We start from the raw sequence: 18,818 nt of genomic DNA on the forward strand, positions 1-18,818 counted from the left end.
CTTGGACGAATAGGGTTTCAGAGGGGAGTGGGATACAAAAGATTGACTTAGGGAGAACACCAATGGGGATAACTTGAGGGTGGGGCCCCGGCCCCTGAGCCAATCACTCGATGCTCTAGCTGGAAGTTTCTAGAGAGTTCTAGAGAGAAGGGTGGGAGCACCGAGTGATGGACAGGGCACTGGGGAGGGATTTGAGAAAGGGTACATTGATCTCCAAGGCAATTGGGGGGGAGTTGGGATAACTGGCAGCATAAAGGAGGGAAGGGAGAACCAGGGCAGAAACATTACATGATAGGGGGAACAGAACAGTCCAACTTATACACAACACAACACTTCCTGAAAGATTTCTCACTAAATCTGTAAGAGAGCATTAGCCTACCTGACATCCTGCCCCAAAACTAATAAGTATAAATACTGGGTTTTGTTTGAAAAGGAAGTGAGTTTTTTGTGATGTTGTGGTTAAATTTATAGGTGTTTAGATTTGAAGATTGGCACTTGGTGTGGCTACTGAGGACATGGGTACACTTTTGAGAATACAGGAGGTTAAAAGCAGAGAACTGTTAGGGTGAAGGTTTTTTGAGTTTTGTTTGTGAAAGAAGTCAGACTTTTTTGTTTAGCTGCGGGCTGGGTGGGGGAAGGGAAGCAATGCAGCTGGGTGAGGTAGGTTGGGGCTTTGGACAGAGAAGGGAGGTGAAGGCTTTTGCAGGATAGAAGCATGGAGAAGTACTGTGAGGTATTAGGCAGTTACTTTCTTCTTTTTTTTTGGAAAGAGAGATAGCTGGTGTTTGATAGTACAGTTGGTTGAGAAGGAAAAGCAGGGGGTGTGGTAAGAAGGTGATTAGCAGGGCAGCTGTGGGAGTTTTGGACAGGTAGAGCTTGAGATTTTAACTTTTTTTTAGATTATAGAAACTTTACAAATGTTAATTTTTTTAGAGCTGAATGAGAAGAGAGATAAAGATGAAATAAGAGGAAATGGGCAGGTGTGATGCAAGTTTGTGCAAGTGAAAGATGTCCGAGAGAAGTTGAGAAGAATCCTAGGTGGGAGGAGATGATGGAGTGGCCTTTGGCAGGACTTTTCTTGTATAGCCATGGACAGAACCATTTTTCCTGTGACACAAAGACTGCATTTAGGGGGAGGCAGTGGCTTAGAGCCAAGGGACTGCAGGGATATGAAGGAGTGCATGAACAGAGACGACGCGTGAGGAGAGTAGTAGCGCCCTCCATCTTCAGGGAAGAAGAAGGACTCTGTTCTCGAGACCCCTCGGCCCCAGAGGGTGAATTTAGGGGGGGACAGGTGTCCCAAAAGTGAGTAACTGCTTTTTTTGGAACTGAGCAAAGCATCCTTAAAAAGAGAACCCTAGAAGCAGCTCTGGTCCATGTGCAGTGGTGAGAGCACTGTACATGGAAGGAGGATGTCACGATGGCAAATGTTCTCCAGGGGGTGTCACATGTGACATGGAAACACAAGAAGTCTCAGCTGTGTTTCCAGGGGAAGCCTATGGTACAAGAAGGACTCCTCTCTTCTTAATAAACAATAATTCTTGAGAATTGATTATCTGAAAGGTGGTAATAGACTGAGAGTTGGTGATCTGAGGGGTAGTAACTGAATGGAGAATCCAAGGTTTTGTACTACTGTGATGTATTAGAAATTTAGTGGGGGAAGAAGGAATGTTTTTAGAAGGTGTTCATTCTGAGTTCTGTGTGTGTTTCTTTTTATATATAGTTGTAAGTTAATAAAGTTTTTCTTTATTCCCAAGTAAGAGCCTGCTTTGCTCTATTCCTAGTCTCATGTCACAGCAGACGCCAGAGAGAATATATTTTCATGGAAGCCCTGGCACTGCACCAGCATCAAATCATGACAATACTAATAATAAAAAATGTCCCCCACCAGTAAAAAACAAAAGCCTACATTGTATACCGAGACCATCCATGGGTCATATCACCCAAATTTGTATTTGACAAAAGTTGCATGGCAGGCTCCTTCTGCCTGCTTTGTCAAGGGAAGCTCTGGGGTTCCCGAGTGATGGGTCTGCACTTGGTGTCTGTTGGGGCTTTGGGTGCCCAGGGCCATGATGAGTTCCCTGAGGGGGCTGGGGAGGGTGGGCAGGGTTGGCCTGTGATGCGCTCTGGGTTCTGTGACAGCACAGGGGCTGTGTCACAATGGGGACCAGTATAAAAGGCCCCAGTGGGTGCCACTGCCCCAGTAGAGCCTGGGTAAGCGGTGAGTGCACAGCAGTGAGGAGACAGGGCTGCTGAGGGCAGGGGCTGGAGGAGGGCTGGGGCAGGAGCTCCGGTACCGGGCCGTGCGTTCGGGCCCCGCACCCAGGGCCCAGCCCCAACGGCAGCGCCTCGCTGAGGGCGCGGTGCTTGCTGGGGCAGCGGTGCAGGCCTGGCCGCCCGCCAGCTGCCAGGGCCCTCTCCTTCCTGCCGCCACATCCCTGCGGCTCCTGCACCCCCCTGTCTGTCTCCATTCTGGCCCCACTGAACCCCTTCTGTGTGTCCTCCTGCAGACCATGGCTTTACTGTCATTGCTTTTCGTGCTTGTGCAAAGCCTGAACCAGTACCCCCAGCCGGCTGGGGATGGGCTGGATGAGGCCACGCACAGGAGAATGAAGGAGCGTCAGCAGCTGCTGGACCACGAGATGGCTCGGCTGCTGCAGGAGCTGGAGCAGCAGGACGAGGGCTGGGGGGCATTGCTCTTTGGTGCCCTGCAGCAGTGGCCATTTTGGGTCCTTGCTGGAGTCGTGCTCCTCTTGGGCCTGTGGTTTAGCTGCAGGAAAAGGAGCTGTGAGGCCAGCAGCAGCGGCAAGGACCAGAACTCCTGCAAGACCTTGGAAGATGAGAAAGGGAAAAAACAGGAAGAAGACAGTGCTGATTCCGAGGAAGGTGGAGAAAGCACTGATGTGACTGTGGAAGCAGACGACAGCGGCAGTGAAAAGGACAGCGAAGGCAGTGCTGTGGCTACAGATGAAGAAGACGATGACGATGCCATTGAAGGGAATGATGATGTGAAGTTGAAGGATGACAACAATGTTTACAATGACAATTGCCATGATTTAAAGCTGAAGGATGCAATGATGAGAATGTGCCAGGAGATAATAGTGCTGAAGGAACTGCAGAAGAACCTGGCAAAGTTACTGGAAATGCAGAAGAACTATGTGAAGAACATGGAGAAAACAAGGATAAACAGGTGGAGCAAGACAAGAACGCAGGAAAGGAAGCGGAAGAAAATGGAAATGAAGAAAAAACAATGGTGCAAATATGAAGGCGGGCAACAATGATGATTTAAATGAAGGTCGAAGACAGCGTAGATGGACAGCAAGAATACAGATGGCAGCCACCTGAACTCTGCCTAACTGCTACATCTGTCACTGCTATCCAGAAGCTGCTTTCCTGCTCCTGCAGAAGGAAGATGCTGCAGCACATGGATTTGTTGTGTGCACACATCTCTGAGTGGCCTTGCCCTTAACCTTCCACTTCCAACAGAGCTGCTGACCAAGTGTGTGAGGCAGAAACTGGCTCCACCTGCACAACCTCACAGAAGACAGTGAAGTTGAGAGAGGTTGCTTGGAACATCTCAAAGACAGCAACCTAGCCTGTTGGGGCTTAATGTAGTTGTTTAATTTTCATTGTAATTGTAGTTCTACTAGTGGCTGTAGGTGTAGCTTTAGTCGTAGTTGTAGCTGTAGCTTTAATTGGACTTGTTCACTAGAATTCTTTCTAGAGGCCCTTTTTTGTTTACAGTTTTGTAAAGTTACCCTCAGTTTAGAGAATTGAACTACCCTACGGTAGTGACTTGTCTGCTTTTCAGTAGTATTTATATATCTATGATTGAAAAGTTAATAAAGGAGTTAAGTTTCTAAAATTGCCTGAAATGTGTCATTCTTTGTATAGAACGCTCTGTATCTTAGAGGATGTCCATCCTATATCCCTATCTGAAAATAAAGACTTTGTGCAAACAGAATTGTTGGATATATTAGGTGTGCTGTCTCTCGACAATTCCCATAGAAATGCTTGAAGCATGAACAGAAAATCCCCTGAACTGCCTGAAATTTTGTATGGTGTTGAACTCTAGTGTTTGAGAGCTAAGAGGTTATTGAAGGCACCAAAATTTGGTAACTAAATTATTTGGCCTTTTTAGATAGGATGAAATCTTCCTGTGCATCATCCAAGCAAGCTGGATTTCTTTCAGAAAGATTTCTCACTCAATCTGTAACACAGCATTAGCCTACATGACATCCTGCTCCAAAACTAATAAGTATGAATACAAATAATAAAAAATGTCCCCCACCGGTATTAAATAAAAGCGTACACTTGTATAACGAGAACATCCATGGGTCACGTCACCCAAATTTGTATTTGACAAGAGTGGCGTGGCAGGCTCCTTCTGCCTGCTTTGTCAAGGGAAGCTCTGGGGTTCCCAGGTTCCCGAGTGATGGGTCTGCACTTGGTGTCTGTTGGGGCTTCCAGTGCCCAGGGCCATGATGAGTTCCCTGAGGGGGCTGGGGAGGGCGGGCGGGGCTGGCCTGTGATGCGCTCTGGGTTCTGTGACAGCACAGGGGCTGTGTCACAATGGGGGCAGCTCTAAAAGGCCCCGGTGGGTGCCGCTGCCCCAGTAGAGCCTGGGCAAGCGGTGAGTGCACAGCAGTGAGGAGACAGGGCTGCTGAGGGCAGGGGTTGGAGGAGGGCTGGGGCAGGAGCTCCGGTACCGGGCCGTGCGTTCGGGCCCCGCACCCAGGGCCCAGCCCCGGGGGCAGCGCCTCGCTGAGGGCGCGGTGCTTGCTGGGGCAGCGGTGCAGGCCTGGCCGCCCGCCAGCTGCCGGGGCCCTCTCCTTCCTGCCGCCACCTCCCTGCGGCTCCTGCACCCCCCTGTCTGTCTACATTCTGGGCCTACTGAACCCCTTCTGTGTGTCCTCCTGCAGACCATGGCTTTACTGTCATTGCTTTTCGTGCTCGTGCAAAGCCTGATCCAGTACCCCCAGCCGGCTGGGGATGGGCTGGATGAGGCCACGCACCAGCAAATGAAGGAGCGTCAGCAGCTGCTGGACCATGAGATGGCTCGGCTGCTGCAGGAGCTGGAGCAGCAGGACGAGGGCTGGGGGGCCGTGCTCTTTGGTGCCCTGCAGCAGTGGCCATTTTGGGTCCTTGCTGGAGTCGTGCTCCTCTTGGGCCTGTGGTTTAGCTGCAGGAGAAGGAGCTGTGAGGCCAGCAGCAGCGGCAAGGACCAGAACTCCTGCAAGACCTTGGGAGATGAGAGAGGGAAAACACAGGAAGAAGACAGTGCTGATTCCGAGGAACGTGGAGAAAGCACTGATGTGACTGTGGAGACAGACGACAGCGGCAGTGAAAAGGACAGCGAAGGCAGTGCTGTGGCTACAGAAGAAGAAGACGATGACGATGCCATTGAAGGGAATGATGACGTGAAGGCGAAGGATGACAACAATGTTTACAATGACAATTGCCATGACTTAAAGCTGAAGGATGCAATGATGAGAATGTGCCAGGAGATAATAGTGCTGAAGGAACTGCAGAAGAACCTGGCAAAGTTACTGGAAATGCAGAAGAATTACGTGAAGAACATGGAGAAAACAAGGATATACAGGTGGAGCAAGACAAGAACGCAGGAAAGGAAGCGGAAGAAAATGGGAATGAAGAAAAAACAATGGTGCAAATATGAAGGCGGGCAACAATGATGATTTAAATGAAGGCGAAGACAGCGTAGATGGACAGCAAGAATACAGATGGCAGCCACCTGAACTCTGCCTAGCTGCTACATCTGTCACTGCTATCCAGAAGCTGTTTTCCTGCTCCTGCAGAAGAAAGATGCTGCAGCACATGGATTTGTTGTGTCCACACATCTCTGAGTGGCCTTGCCCTTAACCTTCCACTTCCAGCAGTGCTGCTGACCAAGTGTGTGAGGCAGAAACTGGCTCCACCTGCACATCCCCACAGAAGACAGTGACGTTGAGAGAGGTTGCTTGGAACATCTCGATGACAGCAACCTAGCCTGTTGGGGCTTAATGTAGTTGTTTAGTTGTAGTTTAGTGTAATCATGTAGTTTAGTAGCTGTAGCTTTAGTTGTAGTTGCAGCTGTAGTTGCAACTTTAGGTATAGCTTTCGTTGTTGTTGTAATTGTAGCTTTAATTGTAACTTTAAAAGACTTGTTTATTAGCATTCCTTCTAGAGAGGCCCTTTAGTGTTTACAGTTTTGCAAATTTACCTCTTTACCCTTATTTTAGAGAATTGAACTACCCTACTGTAGTTGCTTGTCTGCTTTTAAATAATATTTGGATATCTACGTTTAAAAAATACTAAAAGAAGAGAAGTTTCTCAAATTGCCTGAAATGTGTCATTCTTTGTATTTAACCCTCTGTATCTTAGAAGATGTCCTTCCTCTACCCCTATCCGAAATACTTTTTGCAATCAGATATGTTGGGTATATTAAGTATGCTGTCTCTCAAGCATGCCCATAGAATGCTTGAAGCTTGAATTGAAAATGCCCTCACGTGCCTGAAATTTTACAGCAGAGTACTCCTGAATTTTTTAGGATTCTTTGGAATAGTTTTCTTTACACAGTCACCTTTATATGCTCCTGGTGAACAATTCAGTCCTAAAAAATTGAGCTTCTCTGGTATAGCTGCCCTTCAGTAATATCTACATTTATATGTGAGAAGAAGAAATAAAAGGAGAAAAGTTTCTCAAATTGCTGGAAATGTGTCGTCCCTTTTATTTAGCCCCCTATTTCTTAAAGAATGTCCATCCAGTGCAGCTACCTGAAAAAATGACAAAGTGGTTCAAATGGTTTTCGTGTTCAGCAGTCATTTCTTGGTATTCCACTTCTGTAGCACTTTAAAGCAGGGCTAATAATTTTGCCTCTTGACTTCAACCAGAAATCATGGATGCTCGAAACAGCTAAAATATTAATTAATCAATCCTCCCACTGTCATTATAAAAGTTCCCCCTCCTTAAAGGCATGGAAATGAAAGCTGCTGTGGCTCATGTCGGAGAGGGAATCCTGCTGTGGGATAGGAACAAGCAGCTCCCTTGGGGGAGAGCAAGCAGGAACCTCCCAAAGGTGGATTGCTGCCAGCAGCAGAACTTGCTGCTCCACTGATAGAGAACTGTACTCGCAGAGGTCCCTGCCTTTTGTCTCCTTTGCTGGGCAGGAACTGCCCGCACCACAGCCCCTTTGGCCCTGCTTGTGGAAGGAGGAGAAAACCCTCCCCGCTGTGCTCCCCCAAACACACACACCCACTCTGTTCCCCTCTGCTCTGCCCCCAGGTGCAGAGACCTCCCCTCTCCCTTGCCCCAGCTTCAGTGCTCATCAGCCCCTTCCACAAGGACACATGCTCTCAGTGCAAAGGCCTCGATCTCTGTGTGCCATTGAGCCTGACCACAGAGCTTGTGTGGGCTCTCAAGCAGTGCTTGGAGTCAGGGAGAAACACGGCCCCCATGGCTTCCTGCTGCACAGTCCACCCAGGGCCAGGGTTATTGCAGGTAGTTAAACTGCTAGTCTGGCTGTGAGTTTTGATGCAAGTGTGCTGTGTGTGTGAGGGACATGCTGAGGGAGGGGAAGGCTGGAACATACAGCTGTTAGTGTTGCCATTGAAACACTACTGTGTAACTCAGGTGCTGATTTTTACTGGTGGGTAGTATGCAGTAACACCAGGATGGAAATTGAAAACTACTCAGTAAGAGCAAGCATAGGCAAATGATGTGGATGTCATTTCTGTTGCTGAGCTGCTGTTTCAGGCCTTGAAAACAGGAGGCAGCACTGATGACGTAACTGAGCAAGTTCAGTTGGTATTAACTGCATCCAATCAGCTCTCTGTTCATAGGGCCCTCACATCTCCCCAACCAATCACTGCCTCTCTGCCAACTGGCACTCAACCACCATTCAACTGCATCCAATCAGCTCTCTGTTCATAGGGCCCTCACATCTCCCCAACCAATCACTGCCTCACTTCCAACCGGCACTCAACCACCATTCAACTGCATCCAATCCCTCACATCTCCCCAACCAATCACTGCCTCTCTGGCAACCGGCACTCAACCGACATTCAACTGCATCCAATCCCTCACATCTCCCCAGCCAATCACTGCCTCTCTGCCAACCGGCACTCAACCGACATTCAACTGCATCCAATCAGCTCTCTGTTCATATGGCACTCACATCTCTCCAACCAATCACTGCCTGGCTTCCAACCGCCGCTAAACAGATGTTCAACTGACTCTCAACAGTCTCTCACCTGACCTGCAGCTGAGCCCTTCCCAGAGTGCCTCTCGGTGAGCAGAATTTAACAATTTTAATTAAAATAAGGATTTTAATTAATCCTTGTTAAATAAGGATTTAGCAAAGGCTGAATGGGGCAAGACCTGGTGTCAGATGAGCGTTCGGAGAACGCAGCTTTGAGTAAAATGAATCACAGCTGGAGAATTCTCAGCGCATGCCAGTGGTGTCAGAAGAGCTCTTGAGTCAGTCCCTTGGATTTGCTGAAGAAAATCCCTTACAGGTTGGACACTGAAATCCACAAGAAAATTCACATTTTCTCCAAGTGTGAAGCCAAGTCCTTTCTCCCTGCTTCCTTCATCGGCGAAGCACTAACTGAGTTAGAATTTAAAACTGTGTTGTGCTCTGTACAGCTGCTCCCAGAGACGATGAGCAGAAGCAGCAGGAAAACTTGCTGCTGTCTTCAGGTTTATTATGGAAATACGAAATGTCATGGAATCTTACTGGTATTAAAAGATTTTTCAGGTCCACAATTACCACTCCCTAATTTGAAATAAAACTAAATATGGTTGGACTCCTAAGAATTTTACTGCATCTGCAAATCCACTGATTTGATGAGAGGGTGGGAGGACTAAGCCTTGAAGGGAAAAGAGGGTAACATAGGTTATGAAACTGAATCCTATTAAAATTATTCTTCATGGTAAGGTCACACCCAGCCCTTTGTGAATCTAAGCTGAAGTGGTTTTGATGCACAAATGTCAAGTTTACTTGCTTACAAAAATCTGAATCAGAACTATAACCTGTATCATCTAAAGCATCATTTCCAACAACCAGTGTGACAAAACACTAAGTTCACATAAAAGCAGAGAAATTTTATCTTTTTATCCATCACTTTTTTCATCCATCACTGGGATCTCTATCAAAGAGTGATGGTAATAAGCTCTTCCTAAGGGATCAGTAAAAATATGCAATGAACTTTGCTAATAGCCTAGTACAACAAATATTCTGTATTTTTACCTTACAGGGAAGCTCCATAAAAGGTTCATTCTTTCTTATTTATTCCCACCCTGTCACTCCACCCTTCCTGACCTACTCCCAAAAATATCTTGCACTCATCTTGCATAATGCCAGCAAAAAAATTACATGTGTTATTCCTGACTGATAATTCTTCTTAAGCAATTTTGGAGTGATCAGATTCAGGCAGCTTTTGGAAGCAGTTTTCACCTTAATGAATTTTAAGAAGCCTCTAAGCAGAATGATACAAACAGGGTAACAATGGGACAAATAGAGACATTTGAACAACTAGGAGGTTTGATTTGTATTCTTAACTATTTTCCAGACAATTTTAAACTGCTGAAGGACACACTTCATGACTTGTACCTCTCCTAAAAACAGTGAACCTCTGAACACAGAATTTTTCATCTTTGAGCTTACATGACCAAGATCTAATTACATTCTTGTGGATTGCACCAAGAATCTGGGGAAGGAAACTCATTTCATGCCTCATGACATTGTGTCAGTGAAGAGAAAGGCATTTTTAAGTGGGGCATAACAAAGACAAAGAGCCAAGCTGGTGACATATTTTCCATTGGTTTGAGTGGAATGTCACATGATCTGAAATTTTGCAGACCTAATAAAAAAAAAATTCTTTTTAAAAAGTAATTCAGTAATAGAATTCTTAATGCCAAAACTCACAGTGAGACCACAGTACATTTAGGTTTTCTTTTTTACATGTATTTTCAGGCTAAACTTCAGGAGGGTGTTAATTTCTCAGTAATGAAATCACCCAGCAGAGCCAAGAATGACAGATCTGTTACCATCTCTACCAAAGCTTTTCCTCTGGCTTTCTAACTTTGGCTCCTTATCCTATATGCATTACCTCTTCTTCATATTCTAATAAATATTTATTAATATTTTAATAATTGGACAAAGCTCTAAATTGACCTGAAAAATATTTTTGTTTGTTCAGGGTTTTTCAGGAAAAAATGTTTCCTTTTCTCTGGGAGAAGAAAATCCAGACTGGATCAGAAAGAGCCAATAGTTAATTCTGTTTCCTAATCTACAAACAATATAGATAAAGCATTCAGTCAGTTGTAGTGATAATTGTACTCTTTGGATACTTACTTGTCCCTGATGAAAAAAACCCCAGGAATTAAATGCATATTAATATAAAAGTATATTTTTAATAAATTGAAAAAAAATACTTATGGCACTACTTATTCACATGATGGAGAGGTGAACTTTATCAGATGTAGAAATCTCCAGCTCATTACTGCAAATAGCCAGAAAAACATTTCTCATACTTTACACAAACACATTGTAAAAATCAGCATGAAAAGCACTGCCACATTCTAATTCTCAAGCCCTACTAAATAGCACCTGAGGAAGTAAGAAGCCTTTGAATTATTTTTGTCCTGTCTGCTTTTGTATACTTTCAATATGATACTAAAGTCAACAAAATTTATTTATTTTTCATCAGCAGAGAGAAAAATTAAAAATTCATAACTTCAGTTCTAAAGATTTGTTCTCAGCTAGGAGGAGTCAAGGAAACAAAAGAAGAGAAAAGGTCTGAAAAAGAGAACTTGCAGTTGAACTTTTCCATTTGGATTCCTGCTGAGACTTTTTCTTTTCAGGAGATCATACAGATTTCTATGAATCTTTGTTTATGTAATATGAATCTATCTATCTATCTATCTATCTATCTTTATATATTTTTTTCTTTGGTTTGGTCAACATGGGACTTGGATTGGAAGGACAGATGACCTAAAACCTGATCACAAGTGTATCCCACTTGCCTGATAATTTACAAGTAGAATATTTTTCTGGTCCTAAGACTACTTGCTCAGGCATTTCTCAGGTTCACAAGACCTTATACTCTGCACCCATCTTGCCGTGCAGATAGATAGAAAACTTTCTAGGTCTGTCACAGATCTGTGTTTGTGGGGGAGCCTTCTGGCTGGCTTAAGTCTTCTGGGCTTCTTATCCAGATGCAGGGAAATCTTTCTTCCCCATGCTACCAATGCTTCGTCCTTCAGCAGTATCAGGGGCTTCCTGAGTCAGGATAGCAGCTGAACCTCCAATGCCAGAATCTTTGGTAACATTTTTAGGAATTTTGTTTTCCAGAGAAACTTCAGACTTTCTGGATTTTGTTCAGATTTAGGATAAGATTTCTCCTACTAAAGTACTGGATTTTCCCACAGAACAGACTTTTTGATTTTGGGTCTTTTGAAGTACACTAATATATCTGTATTAGGATTCTGATCACCTAATATCTAGTAAAATCTTCTTTTAAGGTTATAAAAATCAAATAACCAGTTTTCTGCTGTACTACAAACATAGTTTTATTTCTACCAATTAGGAAAATTGATGACTGTTCATACCATAATAAAAGGTTGCATAACATAAAACTTGGAGATTATGGCTTCAACTTCATTTAAAATGGTTTACTTTTGTGTGTGTTTTATCGTCTAAGGCAAGATATTTATTACTCTTTCAGAAGTGGGAGATTAGGTCACCAGTAGAGGAGTAATCGTGGTGTTTGCTGTGTTATTAAAATGTAGATCAGTAATGACATTATCTCATCAGTGGTGTGACATACCATCAGTTATTCTGTCATCATGGATTTGCAACTGCATCACCAGGAGTAGACTGAACCTAACTTATAACTCAACAGCAACTTCCAAACATTTAAACTCAATTTTCATGGCTATTCAAGGTAAGAACACATGGTCTTGTGTTATGTGTCAATTGAAAAGTACTCCATGATTTGAATTACTTTTTTGAGCCAGGGATGATTTTGTAATGGACAAGTACAGACCAGTGTATCAGAATTGGTTCCATCTGTCAGCTGAGTTATGATTCTATCACCCTATATATTAGTCCTTTCAGCATTTCTGGAATTTCTTGCCAAAATTAGCCTGGCTTTGGATTCAGCAGTTATTCAAACCAATGTAAAGGCAAATTCATGAGAAAAAAAATAGCAAGTCAGGCTAAGATCAGGGAATTTATTTGGCAGCCTTGCTGAATCCCTCTAAGGCATTTGATTGCAAGGAGCATACTCAATCTTTTATGGTACTCTTTATCTACAGCCTAAAGGAATATTTCGCTTTATCTCTTGATATGTGCCTTCTTTAGGCAATAAATACACAGTGGGTGCCGTTTTAAGTTAACATTTATCTCATGATATTTATTGCTAGCCATACTTATCTACTCATTTTCAGCAAAGTTCCCTCTCCAGATAAGGTACCTTTTTAAATAAAGTATTTACTGTTTATATATTTTCTCCAATCATTCAATTCAATTTAAAAGTTATAGAAATTATATCTGAGCTGAATCATTTCACATACATACAAAGGAAAATGAAAGAAAAGTAAGAATAGGAAGATACTTTATATCATCCAGTCTGTGTTTAACTAATTAATTTGTTTAATTCTTATCCTTGAGTTTGCAACTAATGCAACTATCCTGAATCTCCAAGAGAAGCCAAATAAATCTTTATTGCACCTTTCAATGTCGAGCCTAATAATTTTTCAGTTAAAACTAAAATAACTGCAGTTAAAACTAAAATAACAGTTATTTTTCAGTTAAAACTAAAATAACTGCAGTTTCTAATAAACAAAGGTACAATCTATCCTCATAACCATCTTCTAAAATTTTCATTCCATTAAGGTCTATAAGGTTTTTCTTTCAGAAAGGTTCTGTGAACTAAATTTTCACACAGCTGAGTGAGCAGGACATTTGGAAGTCCATTCCTCCCCCATGGCACAGCTGCTGCACAATGTCAGTCAGAGCTTATGACTTCACAGTCATTGCATGCAACCACATCACAGAGCCTCAGTTGTGAGGTGGAATGATGTCATAAACATGACACATAGCTCCAGTACTGACTGGTTTTGGAAATGAATTGTGGACTCATACTCAGCACATCTTTCTAAATTTGCTTATAAAACATTCCATATGATTCAGTCTTCCATTTGAATATTAATCCAAATTTTCAACAATTTCATCTCCTGAACATGTTAATAAATGTCAATTACCAAATGCAACCTTGAATATTGGCAGTATAGGCTGTATAAAATGAAACAGCTGGTTTAACTTTAAAGATAAGCCAGTTATCTCTTGCCTCCAAAATAACAACAGTCTCCCATTGGTGTTTGGCACATCTGATAAAGAAAAGAGTCAAGCAGTAGGTCCAGGAGCTGGAATGTGTAAGCAATCTTCATCCCATCTGTGGATGCATGCCATAGATGGGTTGGCCAAAGTTACAGATGTGATTGACTTGCTACCTAAATTGCTCTCCTTCAGAAGCTGATGATTATGGGATGTAGAGCTGCGTGTTGAGAAAGTCCAGATTGGCTAATGGCAATTTCCTGCTGTGCCTTTGACACAGCTTGACTCTAAATCAACAAAAGGTTCCTTCTCTATAGCAAATGTCTACATTTTCATTTGACAATGCTAATTGAATACTTCCTCCTCAAAATTTGAACACTGACATAGAAGATGTAATTGTGTGTTGACTTCCAATAGTGAAGAGTTAATGAGCATGCAACAGTTCAGGGCAGAATCAAGTTTCATGTGCACAAAAGCCAAAACAACCTTTTTCAACATCCTATTAATTTAACATTAATTTCAGAAAATAATGAGAGGCCACACTATAGACCAAGGTGTTATTGTCTTTCAGGTCAGGTTTGTTTGCTGAGAAAGGAAGGTTTAATTTGACTTGATCAGCTAAAACAGTGTCAGCTGTGTTTATTACTAAATGATGCAAGCATCTAGACAATGAACTCATAGATACTCTGACTAGACTGTTTCCACAATACTGGTAGGAAAGGATCACAGAATTTAAAGAGAAGGAGAAAATAATCAAGCCAGGAAGGTATCTGGTGTTAGAAAACACAAATAACATATTTCTTCTGTGTGTAAATTAGTTCAGTGATTAAACTACACTGCCATTCGTGTATTCCTTGTGTTCAATTAAATACTAAACCTGCTACACCCTTCAAAAACCACAGCCCTCCCTGGATAGGGAATTCTTTTTGTGCCAAACCATGTGGTGGTTTTATACTGCAAACAAATGAGATCAACAGCTCATTTTGGGTTATAATCTAAGACAGTATGAACGGTGTTCCCCAGAGATGTAACCCCAGAGATGATGTTCCTTTACGTTGCACTGTGTATTATTTTAACAAGTAGCTGTGACTACAGTAGTGAAAAAGAAATATTCATCAAGCTAGAAGGTTGAATTAAAAGGATAGCCCTTTCCTTCTACTCAAAACAATAAATATTTCAAATAAAAGTTTGAGTACAGCAGAACTACCTCTTTAAGGCAAGTAAAGCTCTCAACTATTGCCCATACAAGTTCCAATGAGAATACATTTTTGTAAATCCTTTTTGTTAATTAATGGGTTTCATTGTTTTTGTCATGCTGGAAACAATTTATATTCATAATATATTTGTATTCATAATCTACAAATGTGGTTTTCTTTTTTTCCTCTATTTGTCCTCCCTCTGCCTTTCTCCATTATTACAGTTAAATAATGTTACTTAAGTAGGGAAATAAACCAAACCAAACATACAAACAAATCTCTTCTAGATCTCCAGCAGCAGGATAAAAATGTCAATAATGCTATTCAATATTCTTCCTCTGGTTCTTTTAGATTTACATGAATCAGGGTATGTTGCTGCAAAAAAAAAGCACCACCAAAGTCAGGTTGTTTCTCGGTCACATTAGATGGAATTAGCTGTGTGAGTTTCAAAAATCAATCACTTTATACAGTGTGTTCTGGTTACTTCAAAAATATGGCCAAATTTAGAAAAAAAAAATTGTTAAAATCATAATCCTTTTGTGTTAATTAATTTTGACATCCCTAGAGCAAGTGGCCCCCAATAATTCAATGGTCAGGGTAATCTGAAATATAGTTTACAGAGAAAATTCTCTCTGTCATACTGAGGAGTATTGAAGTAAGGAAAAGAAATAACTCTGTAATCTAATAGTTTGGATTTCCAGATCCTAATTTCTTGTCATTTGAGCACTGCAGTATTTTGAAGAGCAGACCAGGTTTCACAGGAAATATCAACATTAAGGAATCATAGACTGAAGAGTTTATGGAAGAAAATTCTCCAACTGGAGCTGGTGGTAAAAAATAATATTCTAAATCTCTTGCTCTGTTTCAGGGATTTAATATTTGACTCAGGATGTTTCAAGTCCCACATAACACTGGCTTATACATCAAAGAACATGTTGTAACATCACCTCTCCTCAGTGTGGAATCAGCCTTTTAAATATTGTTTCAATACCAGAGAGAAAAGCATGGGGGTAAGAAAAGCTTTAAAAAATTACTATCGGGCCATTCTGTAAACCTTTTTGTTCAGACACTGGAATTAAAAAATAAATTGGACAAGAACCTGACAGTAACTGACACACACTAATAGTGAAAAAATTGTTTGATTCCCAGAAGGCATTGTGAGCAAGGTATGGACAAACACAGTATCTACACCTTCATAAAAAAACCTGAAAAGCTAAAGCCTACCTTAACTGAAGCAAGAAATATCACAGTTGTGTGTCTGATTAACAGCAGAACAACAAAAGTTTGAAGAGAGAGAAGTTTGACAATATTGGACAGGAAGATGATAAAAATTACTGGAAGACTGAAAGCATGGGAGACAAGGAGAAGACAAACTCAAATTACTTTAAGAATGTGAACATGGAGAGGTGAAGCTTCCAACAACTGTGGAGAAAAGTGAGCAGAAGAGATACCAGGAGGAATTAGTACTTCTATCCTTAGACACATTGAAGTTCTAACTGGCATTAGAACTTCAAAAGGGGGATATTAGACAAATAACTCCATACTGACTATCTGATCTGGAACTGCTGAGGTAAAAGAGTAAGTATGAGTGATCCACTTTAAGGGAATCATTCCCATCCTGAGGTCATTAAAGAGAGAGGTATGCAAAGCAAGACAAAAAGTAATGGACTATATAAGATTTTGAGGCAGTGGAAGAAGGCAAAACTGGGTCAATAATGATAAGATTAGACAGAAGGAAAAAAATACAGGTCAAAATAGGGAAGAAGAAAGCTGGTGTGAGGCTGTGTCAGAGACTCCAATAAGGCAAAGAATAGTTTATTTATAAAGCATGAGAAACAAATATGCAGAGTAATGCTTAGGAAGTTTAGGCACAGCAAGGAGAATGAAATCTATCCAGGAATAAATCAGTCAGCTGAAAGAAAATGTGGTTGCTCAGGTCAAATTCACAAAGCTTTGGATCTGGGTGATTAAATGTCCTTTTCAGGCTTAGCTTGCTGGGTTAACTTTTGGAGATATAACTACAACAGCAGGAATACTTTGCTGAAAGACATGAGTGCAAAGGTAACACGTTCAATATGGTTATTAAATGCAAAGCCAAAAGAATAAGGAAAGGACCAGACTCAAGCTCTCTTTCAACGTTGAAAATGTGAATCTCATTAGGTCATTATAGTCCGTGTCTGGTCCTTGATATCCCAAGCTAGAAAACAGTGCTACCTTTTAACTGCTCCTATGCACAGGGAGATTTTTCTTTAATTCATGCTCACAGGGGCAGAGTCAACAAAAATGCTCCCATGCTGCTCCCCACTACTGTCTTTGTCAGGCAATTACTGTGAGAGGTAATATAATAGAAAGGACAAAACAACTACTGTGTCTCTGGCTCGAACTGCAACTGCAGCTCCTTTGGCTGTTTAAAATATTTCCTAGGCACCCATGCTGAGAGTCAGCCTTGGCTGTGCTGACAACTCTGGGCATTTTCAATGCAGTGCAACAGTAGGAATCTTTCAAAGCCACAACCAGGACTTCTTTATTTAGTTTTGTTTATTCCTGCTACCATGTTTTGGATTAGTTTGGATGTCAGAGTGATTTCATGCACTAAAACTGCAATATATTGAACAGTGAAGTAACAGCTGTGTTGTATGGTTAACCAAAAATGTAAACCCATTACATTTCTGTTGATGTTAATGTTTTTGGACAGCAAACTTCCCTTTGAAGAATGGGAAAATTCATGAAACCTGCTTATTTCTTATTTCTTTGATTTCTGTCTCCTCTCCCTTCTTTCTCCATCCACTTCCTTAAAAAAAGGCTCCAAAAAACTCTGGTCCATGCCAAAGCCCTGAGGAACTTCATTTTAACCAGAATTTAAGCCTATACATCAACTCCTACTCTAACACCAGCTCCTTACCAAGTAAATCATTGAACTGCAATTCCAATACAAAATTCCACGTGAATTCTAAAGTAAACTCTAATTTTAGGGTTTTATACAGTAACATTTGACAGTGTTTTTCTCATTCACTTAGTAGCAAGTGATCTAAGATTCCTAAGACTTGGAACTTTGGGCCAATTTCAATTCAGAAAATTTTCAACACTCACTTGAGCCCTTTCAATAGGTGAGACTTTTCTTTTCAAAGTCCTTCTCGAATAGAAGCTTCCCAGAAAATACCCCTGGCCTCAGTGTGTAAGAGGAGCTATGTAATTATTACCAGCCGACTGACAGGGATCGTTCCATTGCTTCCTTTGAACTCCCCTCTGCCAACAAACTACTTGAAAAGGACAGCAAACCCTTAGCGAGCTGTGAGGTTTGCTGTGGCAGTTGCCTGAGCCTGCTGAAGGTCTCTAAACCCCTTAAAAAGCTGAATGTTGCTGCCTTGATGTGGAGAACTAAGAGGATGAGAGGCACAATCAAGGAGGCAAGAACCAGGGTATGTTTGTGGAAGAGCACTTTTTCCCAGGAAGCTGGGAGGGTCACAGCTGTAGTCACTGGGATTCAGGGAGAGGCTGTTTTAATAAAACCACTCACAGAATCATTTGGGTTGGCGGGGATCTAACAGACCATCATTCCCACCCCTCTGCCACAGGCAAGAACACCTTCCACTAGACCAGGGTGCTCAAAGCCCCATCCAGCCTGGCTTTGAACACTTCCAGGCATGTGGCAGTCACTTTAAGCACTGTGCCAGTGTCTTAACACCCTTACAGTGATGAATTTCTGCATTATATATATCTAAACCTACCTCTTTGAGTTTGGAGTCATTACCCCTTGTCCTATCACTACATGCCCTTGTAAAAAGTCTTTCTCCAGCTCTCTTGCAGCCCCTGCAAAATGCCCTAAGCTCCTTCCCTTCTCCAGGCTGAACAACCTCAGCTCTCTGAGCCTGTTTTCCCAGGAAGGTGCTCCAGCCTTCAGAGCATCTTTGTGGCCTCCTTTGGATTCACTCCAGCGGTTCCATGCCCATCTTGTATTTGGGGCCCGAGGGCTGGACACAGTGTTCCGGGTGAGATCGCACAAGAACAGAGTAGAGGGGGAGAGCAACATGGTTTGGTGCAGCCCAGGATATGGCTGGCTGATGATAATCACTAATCACAGCCCTCGAACTCCTATCTCCCCCCGGGGAGCAACAGCAAGCTTTGGTTTCCCAAGTCGGGCAGAGAGGTCATGGCCTTCCTGGTGCTCCCAGCATCTCCTTCTGCCCTGCCCAGCTGTCGGCTGCTGCCCAGCTGGACACAGCACATCTGTTCTTGGTGTGACGGCACCACCACACTGCAAACCAGGCTTCTAAGTGCTAAGG

Source organism: Agelaius tricolor, unplaced genomic scaffold (genome assembly GCF_023055355.1).
Source record: "Agelaius tricolor isolate 1412-34295 unplaced genomic scaffold, bAgeTri1.0.p SCAF_3, whole genome shotgun sequence".
NCBI lineage: Eukaryota > Metazoa > Chordata > Aves > Passeriformes > Icteridae > Agelaius > Agelaius tricolor.